Genomic DNA, 10,558 nt, shown 5'->3' with positions numbered 1-10,558 from the left:
CTAATCTGTACACCAATGTGATGTGATTGGTCAAAAAGTAGATTTTATTAATAACAGTGTTAATTTAAATTTTAAGTATGAATAAATCAGTGTTGGTACACAGATTAGTGCGCAACTGCGCTTGTATGTAGCAAAACTCTTATAACATATGCCGTGCAGTGATAAAACTACAGAACTGTCCCGCTATTTTTCTCCCCACGGTAATTGTTTCAGAAACCCAAAGGCGCCGATCCTCTCTCTGTGTCTTCCACCCATTTTTCCTACATCTATTGTGACCTCCACCACCAATAAATCACCAGCCGTGCCTAGCCATCCTGCCTTCACCACTGAAACAGAGGAAAATCCCCTTTGTCAATCCATCACGGCCTTCATGTCGAAAATGGTCTGAGAAAACAACGACGTCATGTGCCGCACGCCGTCGCCTCCTCACCTAGGCGGTAAGTCTCCTCCATCTCGCTTACGCTCAATTCACCGTCTGTCTCTCTCTTTCTCTCTCTAACTTTCACTTAGTCCCTCTCTCTCTACAGGCTGCCCAATCGTGTCCCACCGTCGCTCACGGCTTCTCCACTCGGTCCCTATTTCAGCAAGCTATCTCCTCTCCTTTCAATCTGTGTGGTATTTCTCTCCTTCATTCCATGTCTATCTCTCTAAACTTGGTGTTGAATAATAAATGAAAATAGGTAATGTAGCAAAATTTTATTAATTGAATCTTTACATGTGGTGTTCGTTTTAATTTTTATTAGTGAAATATGCCGATGTTGATAATTTGGTGTGCAAACTTATATGTTTTTAAGCTTTAGTAAAAAGAATTATGGCTCTCCAGTTAGTACAAGAATGAATGCTCGATTAACATGATGTTATTAACTTCATTCATACCACTTGAAGGTGTCATTAAATATTTCCAGCAGATGGAAAACATGGTCGTATGGTTCTGAGAAATAACTTTATTAATTCATGTTTATGATCTGCCTAGCTAGATCAGCTACAAGTCGCTTGTCTTCCAATTTTCTCTTTCCCTTCTTTTCATTGTCATCTTGTTGTCACTATGACCCAAGCTGATGCTCTACCACTCTTTAAACTCATAGCAATAAGTAGTGGTCATCCAGATGATGTTACAATTACTTCATTTTCTTTATAAATATTGCAGGCGTATATATTAAAACTTGCTGTCCCACATTTATTTTTTTATTAGTTGACTGCTACGTACCCTCATCTGTCCCATTTGGGTTTCATAGTGCCTAAGCACTATTTCATGGCTTCAACCTATAGTGGAATCATCACGTAAAACATCTATTTTTAAAACTCAAGAACCTGTCCAATGCGTTTAAATTTTTTTACATGTCCAAGCCCATATAATATATATATATATACACACCCAGTACTACATTATCAACAATTTTGGTTAATTTATATATGTTCATCTAATTATACTTATAATAGGAGTACTGTCTCAGATAAACTTCTAATTAGAAAAATGACTCTTAGATGGTAATTATGGTGGTGGTACAGGTACTTGATTAATCTATAATGGCTTTGTTATCAAGGGAAATGAATAGTTTTCTTTTACCCTCTGGTGCAAGATACGAGTAATTAGCATGACCTTATATATATATATATTAATATACTTTTGAGAAACTATCTGATCTTTAGCTATGAATTAGTTCATGTAAGTTAAGCTAATTAAGCAGAATGCATGCTTAGTTGTGGTGGATGTAGAATATATGAACTCAGTTTTTTCAGTACCTTTTGCCCTGTATACTGAAATGAACCATACTTATAAAAACATCCAATTCTTGTATGAACTAAACAATTGTCATGAATCGTGGGCTGCTGTCTTTATTCATATAAATTACAAATAGCTGATCGAAGTAAAAGCCTGGTCAGTCACTTGTTTGCAAGTCTTCCTCGATGAATATTTTTGTCCCCTCATGCCATAAAAGACACTTACCTGATCATGCCTTTGACAAAATATTATGGATATGCACCCAAGTTTTCTTCTATAAATATTCAGCCACAACAGAAGACACAAACTAAGAGGCATTTTCTCTGACTATCTCTATCTTCACCCTCGCTTAGAAGTAATTAAAGAAAACCCAAGAGAAAAAGGTTTTCGTCTTTTGCTTTATTTAACTTGGTAACCTTGCATCAGTGAATGTTATGATGGCTTTAGTTTCCCCCAGCCTAGTCCTTAGCCATGGAAATTGATAAATCAGCAACTCAAAAGAGTCATTTTTCGCTTGTGGTTGGGGCTGGCTCACATGAATACCTTGACTATCTGTGTATTGATTGAAATTTTAAGTGCTCTCTCTCTCTCTCTCATTCTTTATTGGGTTCCTTGTACTAGATGTAGAGGTTGAAATGTAATCTAGTTTGCTCTCCATATACTTTTCTTGTTGCCACAATGATGGCATGGTATAAATGCTTGATATACTTTGATGATTTGGTTTCCTCTACTTCATTTTTCTCTTTCTTCTCATCCTTCAAACTATCCTTCTACAATATGACCGCAAACTATCAAAGTAGACGTGCTCTAATCATGATATTTCTTCAGTTTAATAGACAACTATCCAACTCCTCTATTTTCATCTTACAGTGATTTTGATATGGACAAAAGCTGGATGCGTATTAACGACCGATTTAGGTCCGCAGAATATAGGGAAGGGGTACATCAATTCATTACACTGGCCCAAGCTCATGCAACAACAAACAATATTAGGTGTCCTTGTCGTAACTGTCGTAATAACTTTTTCCAGACTATAGACTTGGTGCAAAGACACCTATTCACTATAGGAATTGATGAAAACTATACCGAATGGATTTTCCATAGCGAAGAAGAGACTTGGGATGCTAATGACATTGATGATGAAGTCAATGAAGTGCAAAATGACAACTATGTTGATGACATGGATGAAATGTTAGATGATATCCGGCTTGGATCATTTACAAATGTGGAGCAAGTTGAACAATGTACCAGTGAATGACCCACCTATGTGAACCCAAGGGCAAAAAGTTTTGACCAATTATTGGAAGATGCTAAACGTCCACTCTATCCAGGATGTGCTAAGTTCTCAAAGTTATCCTTCATTGTGAAATTGTTGCATATACGGACAATTGGGGGGTGGACTGTTAAGTCATTTGACATGCTACTAAAGTTGTTGAAATCTTCATTTCCGGATGCAGTTTTGCTTGAATCATACCGCGAGTCACAACGGATGGAGCGAGCCCTTGGTTTTGGTTATACCAAGATTGATGTATGTCCAAATGATTGTATACTATACTGGAAGGAAAATTCTGACAGGCATGATTGTCCCAAATGTAGTATGTCAAGATGGGTAACCCGCACCACTAAACAGAAAAAAATCCCCCACAAAGTACTTCGATATTTTCCATTAACACCAAGATTGAAAAGGTTGTTCATGTCGAAAGATACAGCTGTAGCCATGCGGTGGCACAAAGAAGAAGGCATCGACGATTCCAATGTGATGAGACATCCACGTGACTCAGTTGGGTGGAAGGAATTTGATCAAGAGCCTCTATCATTTTCTCTTGATGCTCGTAATGTACGCCTTGGTCTAGCCAGTGATGGATTCAACCCTTTCAATAATATGAGTAAACCTTATAGTGTATGGCCAGTAATACTTGTCCCTTACAACTTGCCACCATGGTTGTGCATGAAAGACCAGTTCTTCATGCTGTCTCTTTTAATTCCTGGACCAAAGGCGCCAGGCAATGAGATCGATGTGTATTTGCGGCCTCTTATTGATGAATTGAATGACTTGTGGGAAACTGGTGTCGAGACGTATGATGTATCGAGAAAACAATCTTTTCAATTACATGCAGCATTATTATGGATGATTAATGACTTCCTTGCATATGGAAATCTGTCTGGGTGGAGCATGAAGGGAAAATTGGCATGTCCAACTTGTAATGCTGACACTGAATCTTTGTGGTTGAAATATGGTCGAAAACATTGTTATATGGGCCATCATCGTTTCCTATCTCCAGAACATACTTGGAGGAAGAAAAAGGCTAATTTTAATGGCAATACTGATCACCACACCCCACCTTCTGAATTATCTAGCCATGATCTACTGAATCAATTAAGTAATGTTGGGGATGTATTATTTGGAAAAGGTGGAAGGAAGAGAAAGTGAAGACCCGATGAATTGAATTGGACAAAAACAAGTATCTTTTTCCAGTTACCTTATTCTAGGAAAAACAAAAGATTTAGTTAATGCACGTAGGGACTTGTCCATTCTTGGTATAAAGAAGGAATTGCATTTACAAGAACATGGACAGAAACTTGTTATGCCACCTGCGTGTTACACGTTGCATGGAGATTAGAGGAGAAGTTTTTGCCAGTGGCTACAAGCTGTGAAATTTCCAGATGGATTTGCTGCAAATATTGCTAGATGTGTAACGTTAAATGGTTGTAAAATATCAGGAATGAAGAATCATGATTGTCATATTTTCCTACAAAGACTACTTCCAGTATCTATTGCTGGGTACCTACGATCTGACATCAGGTTGGCTTTGACTGAACTAAGCTCATTTTTTAGACAATTGTGCACACGCACATTGGCTGTAGATGTCTTGAAGCGGCTTGAGAATGATATTTCAATCATCCTTTGCAAACTTGAGATGATACTCCCACCTTCATTCTTTGATGTAATGGTGCACCTATCTATTCATCTACCACGTGAGGCATTGTATGCAGGGCCTGTACAATATAGGTGGATGTATCCATTTGAGAGGTATTTGGAAAAATTTAAGCGTTATGTTCGAAACAAGGTCCGTGCTGAAGGCTCAATTGCCAAGGCTTACATTCACATCAAGTGCTTGACTTTTTGTTCGATATATCTCCATGATATCGAAACTAGATATCATAGAGAAGAATGCAATGTTGATGTTTGTGGAGGATGTAATGAATCAGATTTTTCAATATTCACACAAAAGGTAAGGCCATTGGGTGCTTCAAGTCCAACTCGACCAGATAATAAAACATTTGCCAAACAATGTTGGTATGTCCTCAACAATTGTCTTGAGATTACCCTCTACCTTGAGTAAGTATCGTCTTTCAATTTGTTTAATTGTTGCCTTTTACAACATTTGCTTATTTGCACTAATAAGTATTAGGTGACAATATTTTCTTTGGCATGCATTAATGCAGGGAGCATTATAACATATTGAAAGACGAAGGTGTAATTAACATTGATGATGTGTACGAAAATCAATTCCCGTTATGGTTCAAGGAGCGCGTGAGTGCCTTGTGTATAACATACAGTGGGCCAAATCTAGGTCCTTTTTTCTTTTGTAGAATTTTATACAACTAACACTTTGTTAATCTGAACCAGTTTAGGCAATTGGGTAATTCAATCCCCGATGAGGTGTCTGATGATCTTTACGCGCTAGCATGTGGACCTGACCCGTGGGTTGCATCATATACTGGGTGCATTATGAATGGAACTAGGTTCCACACAAAGCAACGTGAAGAACATCGTCTTACACAAAACAGTGGTGTGCTTGTTCCTAGAGATCATCAAGGTAGGCCTATTGACTTCTACGGAGTAGTAATGGACATCATCGAGGTCAACTATCTAGGATGGCGCCATGTATATTTGTTCAAATGTGATTGGTTTGATGTATGTGATATGAGAAGAGGAGTTCATGTTGGCAGTCACTTTATAAGTCTCGACTCTACTCGCAAATGTTACAAGGACGACCCTTTTGTACTTGCATGCCAAGCATCCCAAGTCTTTTATTTGAAAGATACGAGTTTAGGGAGAAATTGGCTAGTAGTACAAAAGGTCACCAGTAGGAATGTTTATGACATCCCTAGCACAACAGTTGTAGATGAGGATGATGATGAATTGCCTGAGGATGAAGCATACCAGGATGAAGAATATTCTCCACCAGCTCATTTTGTACATCAAGATGATACATGCGTTGATATGCCTTTGCATCGATTAGATATAGACCCCATTGTACTTGATGAGACAGTTATGTTACACCACCCCAATCCAAGAGTTGATGAGGACGAGTTTCTTAGTAATGAGTCATCCTCGGATGAGAGTGGCTCTTATTGTGACAATACATCAGGGTCAAGTGAAGAGGATGGAGATGATGATCATGAAATTGACTCTAATGATTAAGTAAGCATTCTTTGTTTATATAATGTTGGATAGATAATGTGTCCAAGGTTAAATATGTTTACTTTCCCCTATAGATAGCATTCGTATTAGCTAACATATATATGTTCTTGTGTGTGTAAAAGTGCGTTTGTGTGTGTGTGTACCATGCATAAGTATGAAAATGTGATGGAGAAATGTGTATGTCCATTAATAGGTACATACATATTGTATTTTTCATTTGGCAAGTTCATTGAAAGGGTGACAACTCGGACCAACTAAAATCGTTGTTTAGGATGAACTGAAATCGTTGTCTATCAATAGTCTTTATAATTGGTGACAGTAGTGAACCACTATTTTAATCCCTTCCATGTGCCATTTTTATAGGTTTTAGGTGGAATGGTGAATCCATATAGGTTTTAACGTAAGATTGTATTTGAGAAATAGCACACCATTAAGAGACTATTGTGTAAATGATATTTTTGAAAAAGAGGTTTCTAGCAGGTGTACAGATTTCAATAAACTAAAACAGGAACCATTTATTGTCCAGTGGTATGGCGTTCTGTGCTCAACTACATATTTTATTGGGTTTGTTCATTAAGCATGTACATGTATAGTACTATAAATCTTGCCTATTGTGAGGATGTCAATGAAAATAGTATAAGCCATGTTGGAATTGCAGGGAAACAAACCGAAGGGAAAATTATGATATTATAGCCATTGTACCTATAGCCATTGTACCAGTAACTGAAACAATGATTTGATAGGCACATTTGTATGAGAATGGAAATAGTGTTCTTTCTTTGCTATGTGTCTGGCCTTGTGTTTGTTCCAGTTCCTCTGTTCATGTTAAATGGATGTAAATTATTTTGCCTATTATGTTTTAAGTTGTGCCTTTTTATTTCATTGCATCAACTTCAATTTATTCACACTTTTCCATTACCTTTTTTCTACAGTGCATCGAGTGCCTTGATATATTTTGGAGAAATTGGTGGGGAAAGTACAATGACAGAGCATAGTGCAACTAGTAGGCATATTATTGTGGCAAGTTGTAGATTATTGAATCTGAGATTTTAGTTGTAACTTTATAAAGAGTTTGACTTTGAGAATTTGTAAATTAATGCAGTCTTGAACTTTGTCATTAATGAATTTATTTCTGCATGGATCCTGTAATACCAAGCATTTTGCCAAACTATACATGTAACTGCGTTTTTCCATTAATATGAGATACTCATGGACGATTGGTGATCAAATCAATAGGTGATGATTTGTTTGTACAGATATTTTACAGCTCTTTATCGGGACTATCTATTGCAGAATTCAGCCATCTTGTATGGTCTACTGAGAGAATCTTTGAGTGTTTATTATTGAAAATCTGTTGGTTGATCTGCCCCACAAAGGTTTATACTAAGTGCATGCAAACAGGGCATATTAGAACAATAAAAGGTTTATTGTTTTGCCTATTATGTAATAACCACGTTTACTTGATTAATGGTATGCTCGATAGAGACAAATGTTCGGGAGTGCAGATTGGAGATGAAATCTTCAAGTAATGGATGTAATAAACCGACCATTAATATTTCAAAAGCTGTGGTTGAAAAGGTTTACTCATGAAAGATGAGTAATGGATTTCTCCATCTTCGACAACTATATATTTTATTTGAGCAATGCTACATACAGTCGTGAAATTGCAAATGCCGCGCAAACGCTTTGAAAAAGAGTGGGGTCTACGATTAAAAAGTTAGTTTTTTTTTCATGTGGGTCTCATATTAATTTATTTTTTTCAAAGCGACTGCACGCCGCTTACACAACCACGACTGCAAATATCATTTCTCTATTTATTTTTATAAGACTAAGTACTGTGTTCAACTATAATTATTTCGTTGCACATGGTAAACGATGAAATATTAGATTGGATCAACAAACAGGGTTTTATATTATAATAATAAAGTCCATTAATGATTCCTGGAAGCCACCAATAAAATATATTGTCGTATTACATGTGCCACTTAATTTGTTGGTGAGGTCCACGTGTAGATATTGTTTTGGTAAAGTTCATTCAAAAGGGTAAAGTTTTGACTAATAAAACTTGAATCATTCAAAAAAGGCCAATTCGGCGTGGCTATATATATTTATGAGGGTGGGAACAAAACCTTTCCTTGTATGTGGTTTCTATCTTGGCCATTTAATATTTATCCTGCAGCCTATGTGGCACCAATATTTGATATTTATTAAAAGCTGCAATTCTAATAATTTGGTATCAAGAGCATCGTACGTACATATGGGACATAGGTGGTTTTTATATACAAGGAAAAGAAATGTTCGCTAGCTGACCATTTCATGCATGGAGGCTGTACATGAACTCCAGCTTTCAATAAGATATTTTGGCAAAAAAATAAAATATTCAGATTTCAATAAGAATAAGACTTGTATTAATTAATGGACAAGAATTCGACATCTCTTTATTGTATTGTATGCTTTCTTATACAATAAGAATAAGAATAAAATTTAAAGTAGGCAGATCAAGTACTGGGTCCCATGGACTGTACAATTAGAGAGTACAAGAAGACTTGGAGCAAAAACTATGTGGCGGGAGTGTGAAATTTCTTGAAGCGGCAAAATGTGGGGGGAAAGTTGACTGTTGCCTTTTTCAGTCTTAAAGTAGATAAAGTAGACTACTTTCCGGCCCCAATTTTCACATGTTACTCAGCTGACCTCGAAAGGCAAAGTTTTAGATTTTGCTGAAAAGTCACTTTCTCACTGGCTGGATTTTTCAATACTTTCCATTTAGGTTGTCGATATCCATGTAAGTTGACTCCAACATGCTAAGTCCCATTGTACTTTGTCTGTGGTGCACCTTATTGTGTTTAGTAACCTGAAATCAGGTTACTAACTTGAATCCATGATCTAACTTAACTGTTAACTCAAGCTCTTTTAACTGCTCCATGTTTATGCAAAGTTGATGAGATGTGATTTCTCACCTCCATGTAATAATCTACATCTGCAAATGAATGTAAACATAATCAAGTGATTTCTTGGGAAAATATATCTATCTATCTATATATATATATTCAAATCAGTTCCAAGGGCAGTTGATATGCCCAAGTCCTAGAATTATTTAATATAAGGACTTTTCTTTCCATTTATTGTAATAGAATATTTTTTGTTTTAATCAATGTTAGAAAATAGTGGAGAAAAGTTGAGAGCAAAAGAATACCAACTTGGAATTTACCTTAGTCCACTCTGTACGGGTACCTTCTCCATAATGGTTCACTTCTATAGTGCCTTTGTAAGTTTTGTCTGACAACGCTTCATGCACATCTATTTATTTGGTTGTCTTTAATGATATGCAACATATGAGATACACGATGTGGTGATGTGTGCTGAGTAAACTGACATTTTCTTGATGTCAGTTAAGATTATGGCAATATCTTGGTATGTAAAAATAGATGCATTTAGCTAGTTAAATATTTGGTGAAATCAGTGTATCTTTCCCCATTAATAGAGCTATTAAACTGTCCAGGATTTTGCGAGTAGGGTGATTTTGCTTCACCATTTGATAAGTTGACACATATAGACGTGCAATTAAGTGCATAAAGAATAAGAAAAAAAAGATTGTTTTTAAGTCACTTGCATGGAACCAACAAAACTGAGTACATATGCTTCTCTACAGCCATAGTATAATAGTGTATAAGCAGTTTCCATGCTACTATCAGGTCATCATGTTATCCACCATGGAATATTCTGTAAATAATCATGAAACTAGCACACCAGCAATGACACAATTATGCTAATAAATTACTTTATTTTATTTAGTCATTACACAGTTATGCCAACTCTGTTTGTGTGGATAATGTAGCTACTAAAATATATATATATTTCCCACAGTCATTTGTATTCCTAGCTCTGCTACCAATTTGGTCCCTTGATGTAATCTAGTGTATGATGATTAAATGTTAAGTAAATCCAATTGATTGTATAAGTTAATAAATAATACTTGGTTGTACGTAGACAGTTGTATATAACATTTGTTCCATTTATAAACTCATGATGTTAACCCCATCCTGGAAGCATTTGGCCATAACAGTTTTTATTGATCAATGTTAGATTCAAGTGTCAATCAATTGTAAGTAAGGCTTGCCATGAGAGGAACAAGAAGAGGAGTTGGTGGACATGGCCGGATGACACAAACTCGCAATGTCCCAAGTCATGGCTGCACATGGAGTGGTCCAACTCCTCAAGAGCAGCCTAGTAGGTGGACACGAAGTGTTGAGCAAAGCGTTGGATCAGATGACTCAACTCAGCCCCCAGATATGGTTTTGGGTACTGATGTTAATGAAATTAACAGTGGTACTGCAGATGATGTGCCTGAGTGTAATGGTAATACAAGAGAATTTATGGAAATGGTTAAAAAAATTGGTTCTTATTCA

The 10,558-nt window shown here is 36.5% G+C and overlaps 1 long non-coding RNA gene across 1 annotated transcript; it reads left to right on the top strand.

Annotated features, from left to right (window-relative positions):
* The first annotated feature begins 361 nt into the window (after window positions 1-361).
* Window positions 362-7,123, top strand: LOC122280156. The gene is made up of 3 exons (XR_006229747.1): window positions 362-437; window positions 528-615; window positions 7,085-7,123. It is a non-coding gene; the product is annotated as an uncharacterized LOC122280156 (long non-coding RNA).
* Window positions 7,124-10,558: the final 3,435 nt, after the last annotated feature.

This window comes from Carya illinoinensis, chromosome 10 (genome assembly GCF_018687715.1).
Source record: "Carya illinoinensis cultivar Pawnee chromosome 10, C.illinoinensisPawnee_v1, whole genome shotgun sequence".
NCBI lineage: Eukaryota > Viridiplantae > Streptophyta > Magnoliopsida > Fagales > Juglandaceae > Carya > Carya illinoinensis.
The sequence above is the reverse complement of the archived record's forward strand: the minus strand, read 5'-3'. Positions and strand labels throughout refer to the sequence as shown.